Here is a 13,088-nt window from a genome sequence, read left to right on the forward strand (position 1 = left end):
ATTGAACTAAATCTTCAATACGAAGGGTGTGACCGCAATTTCTCTTTAACAATAAAAGTTTGATTATGAACTGAATGTCACCAGTTCAGCAGAGTGTGTATCACTAAGTGCTAAATTCATTTCCTTGCCAGGGACATATTTCTGTTCATTAAAACATTAGGCTACTACACAGTTTTTTGTACTGTATCAAAGGGGACACTGAGAAGTCAAGAGATTCGCATTTCCTCTCCCACACTTCTTTTACAAGACTCACTGTACTTGTAAAAATCACAGTTTAAAAACTCAGAAAGTTATGTGAAGAGATGAGGTTAAATTGAAAGCTTACAAGCAAATCCTCTTGATGCAATTTGAATTCAAGTTTACATCCAGGTGTTACAGATTGTTCAAATCAATCCATGGCTCCGAACCTTCAAAAACCAGCTGATCCCAATGGGATTGTGAACTTTGCATCTTTGAGTACCTATATGGTTTGTTACAAAAGATAATGCATTTATTTCCATGAACCTAGCCCAAACCTCAGTACAGTCAATGGGAACCTCATCACAGACTTCAGTGGACTTTGAACCAAAAGCTATAGCATTACCAAAAAAACCCCAAACAACAAAACAAACAAAAAAATTCAAAGGAATGATGGGTTGCTCTCCCTCCGGAGAACACAAAGTGGCTTCAGTTTTATGTTCACACTTCCACCCTACCTCCCAAACTTGTCTCTTCTGTGCATCTTGTGGAATGTCATATTTCTTAAACAATTTTTTATAGTTCTAACATAGGAATAAAGTAAAAACAGAGTCGTGCATAACTCTAACACCGTAATTCTAGGTGTTACGCTCAGGGCTTCATGCAGACTGGTGCAGGGACCGAGAGTTCCCTCCCTGGTTTTAATCAGGGTTGGATTAAGCCCTTCACTTTTGAATATACCTTTGTCAAATGGTTCCCAAAATCAGGCAACTGAACTGTTTTGGTGCTAATGTTTCCCTCGTCCAGAGATGTCTGACACTGGCTGAAAGATGCTCCCCTCACTCACAGCCCCGGGAGAGGGTCAGGAAACAACTAAATGTGTCAGAACTTGCAGAGGTGACATGTCCTAGCCTAAGATGAAGCAGATCCCTTGCGGAATATAGCCAGAAGGATTTGACCATAAAAGGACAGTTACTATCTACCTAAATGATCTTGCTAATATCTTTTTCTCTCAGTGACTACATCCTTTTATATTTTATATAGCTGGTGTACCAAATGCATAAACCTTTTCTCCTGATAGCCCATTAGGTATGCTTTTGAGGTACAATCTCAGTAATGACTTCCTTCCAATGTAATTGTATTTTAATTACACATTTAAGGCCAAATTCTTTCCTGGTCTATCCTAACTAAAACTCTTTGTAACCTTATTAATTTTAATTAAGTAGAAGTTGGTGCAAAATTTCTAGCTGCTGAATTTTGCATTAAAAATTTTAAATTCCTTTAAACATGGATTCAATTTCCATAAGCACTTCAATTAGTAGTGTGCTTCCTCATTTAGTCTTTCAGGGCAATAACATGAAATATATGAAACATAAAGTCCTTTCCAACAGATGATATTAGGACATAGCCCACCTTTAAATGCTTTCCATTTGCCACAGCTACCTGAGAGATGTTGGCTACAGGCCCTAACAAGACTTCTCTCTTACTAACACCAGTAGCAGTGGTACTCCATAAGGGACAGTAGAAATTGCTTTTGAGTTCTTTTACTCAAGTATTTCTCTATGCTCATTTCTGGAGGAGGGAGGGCCAGGCACAGGGTCTATGCGGGAAGCCTTCAGAGATGGCATCAGGAAAGGTACAGCAAGAGGGTGACCTGCAGCTGGAGATAAACTGTCCCTGTATAAGAGGTGGGACAGAGTTTATGTCATCAGTCAGTGTGGTATGTGCATCCCTGCAGCCGCAGCCTCGCTAAAGAACTGCCCCATTGTCCAGGCAAAGAAAGACAGCCTGGAAACAGAGCAGGCAAGCCACCAGAAGGGACTTGGGTCACTGAGAGCTCAAAAAGCTAGTCTGAAGTCTCCGTGTGAGCATGGATTCAGCAGAGGGAAGAACTGAATTGATACATGGAGTTGGCCATGAAAGACAGTGAGAAAACATGGAAATAAAACTTTTTACTGTCTCACTGAGCAAGGAGGACAAGAAGTGACCTCAGAGAGACTGTTTTCAAAACAATACTTGGAACAATTGAACCATTGAGAAAGTTATTTGAAGACTTGACCTGGACAGAATAAGACTGTAGGGGGATGTAGGAAATTTTGTTCAAAACTGAGAATAAAAATAAGGGGCAACAGAGCCTTATGTTTCAGACGTTAAGATCTCCGACACTATGCATATCTTTGGAGACATTATGGAGACCCTAATTAAAAACAGAGTTGCCTGCAGGATTCCAGCTTGCAAGTGAAATTATTGAGAGAAACGAATCCAGCCCTGGAGAAATTAGCCAGCATCACAAAGAAGTCACTGCTGAGTGCTCAGACAACTATAACACATGTCGCTGGGACTCCAAAGCTCTCAGGTGAGGAGAGGGTACTGCCCAGCAATGTCTCTGGCAATACACCGAGCAGGGCATGCTGTGCAGAGTACCACACAGATGTCTGTTTGCAAAACCTTTACATCCCAGAAGGAAGGCTCTGGCAATTGCTATAACTTACTGCCCACAATGAGCATTGCAGGACATGCCTGTTCTAACTCCCAGCATTTTTCTTAAATAGCCACCCAGCAGTTCCAGCAAAGATCTGACATCATCTACCCAACATACACTAAACACGTGGGAGACAGGCTTGCCTGAGCACAGCCACAGAGCATATCCTTCGGCCAAGCATGAGTGCCTGCAGCAAATGCTGTCAGACAGGGAAAACAGTGATCTGGCAGGGAGATGGCCCAGCCTGACCCCTGGAAAAAAAAATGGACAGGTCTGTTTGCTTTTAATAACAGGAATGTGTACAGCCACCACAGTTCATTGCCCAAGCTCCACAGAGACTGGCTGCCTCACAGCAGCCTTCAAGTTTTTGGGAGCCATAGGTTCAAAGGGAGTGAGGATCCAGTTTTTGATCTGGGGCAAAACAGTGGTGAAATGTGATTTGAGCCTGAATAGTGGAAGCAAAAGTCTGCCTAAGAGAAATTCCCGGGAGAGGAGTTAAAATAGCAGGAGACAGAGCTGGATCTGAGAAAGACAGAAGACAGTTACAGTCATGTTGGACATGATACACTGTAAAATAGTGTGTGTAAAATAGTGTGCAGCAACAGGTCAGAAGCCTGGTGTGAGTTTTAGGGGTACATCTGCAATTGCTAGCTGTGCACAGAGTCCCCTGACACAAAGAGGAAACCGGGGGTCATACACATGTCTGTCTGACCCTTCTAAAGCCTCTCCAGTTTCAGCCCAAACACAGAGAGAATGGGATGCTTTTGGCCCTGGAGGGTCAGGGCAGTCTCTTACCAGCCTCTGCACCAGCCTCACAGGAATCCTTAATGTCAAAATCATGAGGATTGTCATTTCTAAGGTGGTATAGACAGATACAGGACACAGGGAGACTGAAAACAATTTAGAGATTGAAAAGTCTTAGAAAACCCCAGAGATGCTTGTTATAAGCAATATCATTTACTGTTATAGCCCATGGCATTGGCCAGATGTTACAAACCTTGTCATATGAAAGAGCCGGAGCAGCTGATGCCACCCTCAAGCCCAAGAGGAGAAGGTTACAAGCTTCAGCTGGGAAGTTCTTGAACAGACGGGCAACTCTGTTATTCAAGACCTCCTATCTGAGATTGTACAGCACTGTAATACCAGATCACCACAGCCTCGAAAAATCAGTACTCTTCCTCATGAAGGGGTAGCCAGCTGCAGTCCAACCAGGAGAGAACAGCATCTACACCATGGATGCTACTGGCAGGGAAAAACCAAAACTGAAAGATTTATCAACATGGAACAATAGAGTTGCTGATGAGGTGGGGGAGAACTGGAGGTCAAACCAGCACAGGATGTCACATGGGCTGTCCTGAACTAGCAGACTGTGAACAATTAAATAGGTATATTTTGTTAATATTTGTTTCATGTTAAAGTTTGTTGTTAACATTTGTTGTTTGGGTAACAAAGATTTTTTCCTCAAAGGTTAGGAAAGGTAACCATAGGATACTCTGGCACAAGGCAGCTGGACCTCTCTCTTTAGGATTGCAGAGGTCCCGGTTACACACTGCTTAAAGCTGTCCTCTGCCAGGTGCCTGGGCTCTGTGTGATGGCTGAGCAGCATGGCTACAGCATCGTCCATAGCTGCAGTACCTCTGAAAAGAGCTTTTTTCAGTAACGAACTTGTTTCATTTTTACAAGCAACCAAATGCTTTTTGGCTGTTGCTCAGCATGTATTACCTGACATTCCAGGCATTTCTGGCAACTGGGAGGAGAGTCAGGCAGTGAGGAACTACTCTGTGTACTGAGAGTACTGAGCTGAACTTACTTTCTTGTTTTGCCAAGTTTTGGCAGGCAGGTAAATTTTTTAAAGGAGATACTTACCTCTAAATGCAACACGTAACTCGTTTTGATGCAGGCTATCCATCTAGTGTGCTATGCTTATGGGGACAAAGGATCACCAGTTAATGTGACTCTGAGAATTAAAAAGGAAATATGTGCTTTTTCTATCAGAGAAAGAGTGGCTTGAGTTAAAATATTTCAAGGTATTGTGCAGTTCTGTCGAAGTTCGAAGCTTTCTTCCTCACCTGCTTAAATGAAGAAAAGTTGAGCTTAATGGTACATTTCTGCATAATTGAAAATGCACTAAGACAGGAAGAGGGACAAAAACAGCGAACTGGAAGCATTTTCCCATATATGTGCAAGTCACTTGAGCTTGGCCAATAGAACCTGCAGTTTCAAGCCATTTAGACACTTCAGAAAATTTGTCTGGTTATGAAGCATGCTTACTGGGCAGCTGCAATGCCGGCCAATACTCTGTCCTGCAGTCAGCCCTGGGGAAAGAGGGGACTCTCAGCAGGCTGCAGCCAACATCCTGGGCGGCTTCCAGCCCTTGCCTCTTTCCAACAGTAAATAAAAGCATAATGAAATAAGAACAGCTAATGCCAACTCCCAAAAGTTGATGTTCAAAGGAGGACCATGAGATCAGACCAGCACAAGCAGCATCTCCCCTCTCCTCTGAGTACTTTGCAGCCATCTGTGGCCCAGACACATCCTGAGCCAAACTCGTTTTCTCTCTACTCGGTAGCTCTCAGTGCATTTCTTCTTCCATGAATTCATCCAGCCTTCTCTCAAGACTGCTCCAGTGATCAATTTTTTCTAAGCAGCCAGTCACACCAAGGAAGAATGGAATCAATATTCACTTTGGTCTTGGCCTCTCCAGCCCTTGGCCGTTCCTTTATGTGTCCCTGTGCTAACAACCTCATGTGAGGGACATAAGATCAGCAGCAACCGGGAGGGCCCTGTGCCATACAAATTTCAAAATAATATTTGTTCTTTGTCTCTTAAGGACACAGAGTGCAGCCAACACTCCCGTCCTGTTATTTCACCTTTTTCTGTACATACAATGCATCTGGCAAATAAGCACTAAAGTAAATGTAAGGAAAAAATAAAAATAGAAGCTCACAAATGAAACCAAAAAGCCAAATCAACTTGAAAAGTGCATTGCTGAGGTTATGTTTCATGTACATATATACATGCTAGTGTGTCCTTGTTTGAGTGGCAGGGTTATTTTGGTAGCAGGGAGGGGGCTACAGTGGTGGCCCCCTGTGAGAGGCTTCTCGAAGCTCCCCTGGCTCAAAGTTGGACCTGCCTTTGCACCAAGGCTGGGCCAATTAGCTGCACCTGTGTGATAACATATTTAAGAAAGGGAACCTGGGAGGAGTTGTGGGAGTTGTGAGGAGAAGTTGCAAGGAGAACATCTGTGCGAACACTGAGGTCAGTGGAAGAAAGGAGAAGGGGGGGGAGGTGCTCCAGACCAAAGAACCCCTGTATCCCATGGTGAGACATCAGGGTTACCCCTCCTGCCACCCACGGAAGTTTCCGGTGGAACAAATACTGATTTGCAGCCTGTGGGGGCCCCATGCCGGGACAGGTGACTGCGCCCGAAGGAGACCAGGACCCCATGGGAAGAAGGCCCCGCTGTTGTAGTTGGGTGCTGGGAGGATTGCCACACACGGGGCTGACCCACATGCCTGTGAGAGTGACTCATGTCGGAGTTGTTTTGTGGAGGACTGTCTCCTGTGAGAGGGGGACTGCGCTGGAACAGGGGAGGAATGCCAGCAGTGCTCCCCCCACCCCGAAGTGGAAGAAGTGACAGGAGTGACTGCACTCCCCATTCCCTGCCCACTGTGACGCTGGAGGGGAGGAGGTAGAGATATTGGCAGCAAAGCTGAGCCTGGGAAGAAGAGAAGGGTAGGGGGAAGGTGTTTTCAAGATGTGGTAATGCTTCTCACAGCCCTACTCTGTCTGTTAATTGTTGTTGTTAGTATCTGTGTTAAATTTATGTTCTTTTTTTTCTTCCTCTAACAACTCTGTCTTTTGCCTGTGCCTTAAAGGATGACATCAGCCCTCCTTGTCCTTATCTCAAATTCCTGGGTCTTTTGCTTCCCTCCTTCTCAGGGCTGGGGGAGAAGGGGGGACTGAGCGGCTGAGTGGTGTTCGGTTGCCCTCTGAGATCAAACCACGACACAGTGTTTAGTAACATGCAGAAAATGCAGATGTGACTTAATCCTTCTAAGATTTTATGCTAGTTTCTCCCTCTGCAAAATAAAATTCTCAGTGGAGGAAGAATGGTATGAAAGAACTAGGAATCATGATGTCAAGATGGTCAGTATTATTGACGTTTTTCTTTTCATATTTTAATTTGACAGAATTAGCTAAACACATTTCCTAAAAGAATGAACCCAAATTGGATTCAGTTGAGTTGCTTAGTGAAAGAATGAATTATTTCCTTAATTTCCCCCAGGAAAGAAAGGTCTGCATTACTCGTACATGCCATCAAACTCAAACGGTGTGAAGAAGTCTCGAGTTACTCAGCAATGAAATGTTGTGGAGTAAATGGGATGCAATCATTAAAAACCCTCATCTGAGCAGCGAAGGAGAAAATTCCTTTGTGATACATGTAGGTGACATTATCCTGGGAACACCCTTCCTGCAGGTGTGGGGCTTCCTTGCAGATATTCCCCAGGAGAAGTCTGCACATAGTTCGCTAACATGGTTGTAGATTTATGTCTTTTTTTTCTTAGAAATATGGAACTTCGTAGATTCATTGATTTTTCAGTCTAGAATTAAACATTACAATCATGTTGCACATCAGTCCTTATAGGCTCGCCACAGACTTTTAAGTTCTTTCTTCAAGTATTCTTGTATTTTCTAGCTAAATTGAAGCATGTCTTCTGCAAGGAAAAAAAAAATAAAATCCAGCCTTGACTTAAAGACATCAGGTGTTAGAAAACTGTCAGACAGAATCTGATTCCTGGTCTGAGTTGTCTTGTGGTTTTCATCATGTGGTTCATCGGTCCCTGGGCATCTGTGGACTACCTCTAATGTGATCATGAAATGTGATCGAGGAAATTAAGTTCTTGGTCTCTACATAGCAATTGACCTGTGTAAAATGTCCTTGAAAGCCTATATTTCCACTGAAAGAAGTTGAAGGATCTATAAATTTTAAAAATTACTTACCTAGTATCTAAAAGTGCCAGCACTAGACCCCTCAGAGAAAGATGCAACCAGCCCCATATTCTGTAATTATAAAGTAATGTGTCAGAAGGGGATATTATTCCTATCCCAACCTTTTACGAAGCTTGTTTATGTCCTGAAGTATAAGTTTATTTCACTAATTTTTTTGAGATGACTTTTATTCCATGCTGTAGCTCAGAGCAACTTGTTGAAAAACAATATTAGGTTAGCGGTCAGTTTTCTAAACTACAGCACAGTATCTGATGTCCCTTTCTTCAGCATTATCCTTCAATAAACTATTAATTCCAGCCCATAGCCCTGTAGAATCTGAAAACGCTACATAAATAAATTGTATCGTAGATATTTGAGTGTGGTGGCTGTCATGAGAAAAAAAAAAAAAAAAAAAAAAAGTCTGAATGGAAAAAATAGCAGTTACTGTATGTCAAAAGAAGACAAAAATTGCCCAACTCTCATATCGAGCCTTACCTGAAGAGGCAAAGATGGGATGTGTTGTGGTGGAAGTGGCACTCTCAGGGACTGCGGAGAAGAGGCTGACTTGTGAGACAGTCTCACATCTGCCTTGGTGGGACTAGGTGTCAGACACCTGTGTGGAGACCTGAGCAGCTTGTCTACTCACTCTTTGTCTGAAGTCTGGTCACTTTTGGTTTTGAGCCTTGTATTACCATGCTTGCACTGTTGGGCACTGGAGGCCTCATCCTCCTCACGTCCTTAGTCTTGATGACATTAATGGACACGTTGATGAAGGAGACACACAGGCCCAGACCTAACCTTTGAGGAAAAAAAATAGAAGTGAAATAGATTTTGAAGTAGGGAGCACTTTTCCTGTGTTGAAGAGTCACAACAGTTCTGAAATGAGAAGGCATATTTTAGTGATTAGTTGCAGTTAATCTTAAGAATGCTTTAGGCTTTGTAATAAGTCAAACACAGTATCGTCTCCTCCTTGGAGGAGTGAGATGTGGGGTTTCTGAGTGGAAGAACAAAAGCATTACAAATGAGATATTTGCAACAATTCCTCCACAGTGGCTATCCACACTACATAATATTTCCCTCTAAAACAGAAATCTGCCTTGAATAAATGGAAAAAAACGACATCAAGAGAGAGAAGTCATATCTACAAACTCATGTAAATCAGAAGTTCATTAGGGGAACATGCAAAGAAGCTTTTGGAAGGTAATTTTGCCACAAACTAGTTTTCACAAGAATGAAGTAAAGCTTTCAAAAGCATGATTGCTCTAAGTAATTCAAATTATCTACTCTACCTGATACTAAGACTTCCCATAGAGATTATAAAGCACTTAAATTTTTACCGGCTTTGTTACAGACATTCCCGAGGAAGGTTTCAATCCATTCACAAGCACTGCTGTGAGAAGGAAAGAAAAGATGCCAGAAGTTTTCAAACCCACCTCCAGCACAGCTAGAGTTAAATGTTTTTTACAGTATTGCCTCTATATCATAAAGCTCTTTGTTCAGATATTTACCACTGAGTATTTACCACTCTGGACCGAAACTTGGTGTACAAGAGTTCGGCCAAGAAACAATATTTCCTGATGCTTGGTCCCCTTCTTTTTTCTAGCGCTGAAATCAAAGAAGATGCTGTGCTCTACAGTTTCCAAGCACGACTGTGCTCCTATTACTCAGAAGATGACTTTCATTTTAAAATTAAATGATGCGGGCTTATAGCCTAGACTGTTGATTCTGTTTTAAGCATCAGACAAGTTCCACAGCCTGGTGGCCACAGGTGGCAGAGGCTGCCCACCCATTGCTCGGAGGCGTGTAAACTCCCCTAGGGCATCTCCTGTTTTGTAGCAGTCCAAAGTCTGGCTTTTATTTAGGCAAAACTCCCACCGGCACCCACAGGGGTATGTTATAGCAAGGGTCATTACAGAAGGTATTGCTCACCGGGGTGGCAGTTTCTGTCCCTGCCCCATAGCAAGCAAGACCCACATTTTGCAGTGTGGAAGCACTTACTTTGTGGGTACACAAAAGTGCTTGGACATTTTACCCCTCTCACAGCACAGCAGCAGCATTTAGCACTGTGGCTGTATTTTCATCTGACTTGCCAAGAAGCCGCACCAGACTCGACTGGTTGCAGCATTTTCCAGGATGTCTCCTCAGGGTAGCTGAAAGGGTTATGGATCAGGGCAGGTGAAAGCTGGCCTGGCTTCAATTGAAACCATTTCTAGCTAGGGTTTTGTACTTACATACAAGGTGTTTTGCTGAGTTCTGCTTTGTGTGCTGAAGTTTGAACGACTCCAAGCACAACAACATAAAAAGAGAGCAAAAAAGGCGATGCAGAGGAGGAAGCCTTTTGTGGAATAAAAAGGCCAAGGAATGAATCTTCTTAGAAGCTCCCTTGCAAGCACCACTGCGTGCTGTGCATTGAAACCCACAGGTGAAAATCCGGGCCTTCTGAGGATGGGGGAGCTTTGCCTTTGGCTTTGGTGTATCCAGGCCTCCAGGCAAGGTCGCCACTTTGCTGTCTTCCAAGTCCTGTAGCTTGTACATGCCTGCAAAGTTCCTGTGGGTCACAGCAGCTGCGTGAGGCACCCACATGTCATCCTGAGCAGAGCGGGAGGAATGAGGCAGCAGAGAAGTTGCAGAAAATACACCATTCTGGTAAAGTGGGAAAATGTCTGTAGTACTGTTTGGCTGCTTCCTCTCCTATTTGCATCTTGCTGCCTGCATCAAATACACGGCTAAGACTAGCTATTCAACTAATCAGTAGCAGATCAGCAGAAAAGGTGACATAAATAGGGTCTCCTGGGGGCCTCCCTTCAACGCAGTTGGCAGTCATCTGGGAGAGAAAGTTGCTCACCAGCTTCTCTGAGGCTGGTGCATGCAGAAATCTCCCAGCCCAAAGCATGGCCTCAAGAAAGACCTAGAGCTTCTGAAAATGGCTGTGTTCTATTAATAATTGAGAGAATCACAGAGCTAAAGGGGCAAATACCTTCAGATAAGGCATCCATGGCCTCTTGCAGAAATAGGGTTGCCTTCAAAGAGCAAGCAAAACATTTCTAGTTTTCTTCCAGCATTGCCTCTTGCATTTACTCCAGCACACTATATTTGGTATGGTTGTTTCTGTAGGAGAACTACTCTCTAACAACTGTCATCGCGTAGCAGAAGCAAACCTCCTGGGAGTTTAAGGCAGTTTTTATTTAGACCCACGCTTTGTTATGATACCAAGTTTAGCCTCAGCCATACTGCATGCTGAAATCCCGGTGTCTGTGGCTGCTCAGAAGATAAAGGTCTGTGTTTCTTTGGTTTCACTGTATTTCACAGCATCACTGCCCATGCAAAATTCTGCTTCTGTTAATCTGAACCTTCGACTGTAGCTCAGACGTGTGGAGATGGAGAGAGAAGGTGGTCGCAAAGACAGCATGCAGTGTACGCTGATGGGGACAAGAAACAGCACAAAGTTGTGTAGTTGTCAGCACAAAGAAAGGGAGGCTGGTCTTGGAGCAGCAATGTTTGGGATGGAAGGCAGGAAGATCAATTTAACTTCTTTGATGTGCCATATCTTGCTGGTACAGGTTTAAATGCTGTTCCTGGCTGCCACATTGACATTCATTACCATGGGTCCTCTTTCTGTGGTGAAGACTTTCTCTCAGAGAAGGTCCCTAAATTGTTTTAACTTGAGATGATGTTATGTTTTAAATTACAACACAAATACACGCACGCACATATGAGCCAACTTATACTATCCGTAGGAGATCTGTGTATCGTACTGTGTAATTTTAGTTTTCCATCACAGCAGCATTTAAATTATGGATTTGCTTAAAAAAGAAAAAAGAAAACAAAACATAACTCATCCAACTTGTAAGTACAACACCCTGAGTTGTCCTATTTGTTCATCTTCCATTCATCTGGAGTTTGGGAGGCATCAAGTGATGCAGACCTTTGAATCTGCCCCCTCAGAAACTGACAACTCAGAACATTGTACACTTTCTGTTATTATTCCAAAATATCAGCTTGCACACTCCAAAACTGTTTAAGAAATACTGATTTGATCATACTCCCCCACATTTTTGCAACTGCCATCTTTTACTGTGAATGTTAATACACTGAGTGGGACAATGGTGGTTTTTCGCTGCTGTAAAGAACAATCTTTTTCCTCATAAATTCCAGGAACAGCTTCTTTCTGCTGCTCTAGCTGTTTCATGTAACAAATAATCTTTGCCATAGGAGAATTTGGTTCATCATGCAGATTTGTGTTCTTTATAAGTGGAAAATAATAGCAGACAGTTTTCCTTGTGTGTCAGTGTTTTTATTTCAGTCAAGGTTGATACATATATTTATTGAGGAGAAACGTGCAAATCAGCCTGTGTAAGAAACCCTACTGCTGCTGACATGGCAAGTTTTGGGGTGCCATTCTGGCGTAGCACACTCCCTCCTCTGTGCAAAGCAGTCCTCACATGAGTTTCACGTGGCACAGCCTACGTGGGGGCTCTCCTGAGGCACAGACCTTTGTACAGGCACACACCACCCTCCTCTGCCTCCACTGCAGGGACAGAGGGAGATGATGGCTTGTCCAGAGCAAAGCAACACATCCCATTAGTACATCTTTCCGCTGCAGTCAGTTCAGGTCTGCGAATCCATTTCAGTGCTGTACGTTAGAGCAAGCCAGTCACGGGTCTAAATCAGACAGCAGGATGAATCTGCTGTAATGGGGTCTGGGGGGTTTCAAAGCTGACCATTAAACCTCTCTTTCATGCAAATAAATGAGTGTGTATGCATACACCCATGTGCACACACTCACACACACACATGCACACATTCTTTAGGCCTTACAGAAGATCAGCCAGCACTTGGGTTTTGGCTGGGGGGGCTTGGTAGGAGCCAAATGAAAGTTCTCACGGCTGAGATGAAAACCATGCCTGATGGTACAGCTGGAAGAGCTGTTTGGAGAAGCCTGAGTGCTCCCAGAATAGTACAGTTTCTCTAACATAACTACAAGCAACACATCAAGCTCCAAACAGCTTCTTTTTTAAAATTTGGATCTAAGGGGGTAGAGGAGGGGACAAGCAGTGGAGGGCTGACAATGACAAGAAGGCATTTGTTTGAAGGAAAAGAACCAATCTACTAAACTCTTAAAGACTTACAGCATCAAGTCTTGGCAATCATCTCATCACTTTCCCCAAATCACTCCAAGGAACATGATAATGTCAGGATTCTGGTGACTTTAAAAATAAAGAACTGCATAACGCTTAAGGTTACAACATGGCATTTTGTAATGGCATAATAATAAATGCAACCCTATCTGGAAATGTATGAAATAACTGCTTTTTTTTTTTTTTTCCCTGGGCTGAATGGTGGCAGTTGCTCTTGCATAATCATATACTCCAGCTATGTGTAGCACATGGAGGCCCTAACATTGTGAAAACACCACTATATTTTGCAGTAACGCCTC

General features: G+C 43.3%; 1 long non-coding RNA gene across 1 annotated transcript in view; it reads right to left on the bottom strand.

The window, feature by feature from the left end:
- Positions 1-313: 313 nt before the first annotated feature.
- Positions 314-13,088, bottom strand: part of LOC141923638 (uncharacterized) — an 81,171-nt gene continuing 68,396 nt past the window's right edge. Inside the window, exons 3-4 of the long non-coding RNA XR_012623361.1 lie at positions 8,147-8,449; positions 314-460 (exon numbers count right to left, since the gene is read on the bottom strand). This is a non-coding gene — a long non-coding RNA (uncharacterized LOC141923638). The remainder of the gene's footprint in view (positions 461-8,146; positions 8,450-13,088) is intronic.

This window comes from Strix aluco, chromosome 1 (assembly GCF_031877795.1).
Source record: "Strix aluco isolate bStrAlu1 chromosome 1, bStrAlu1.hap1, whole genome shotgun sequence".
Taxonomy (NCBI): Eukaryota; Metazoa; Chordata; class Aves; order Strigiformes; family Strigidae; genus Strix; species Strix aluco.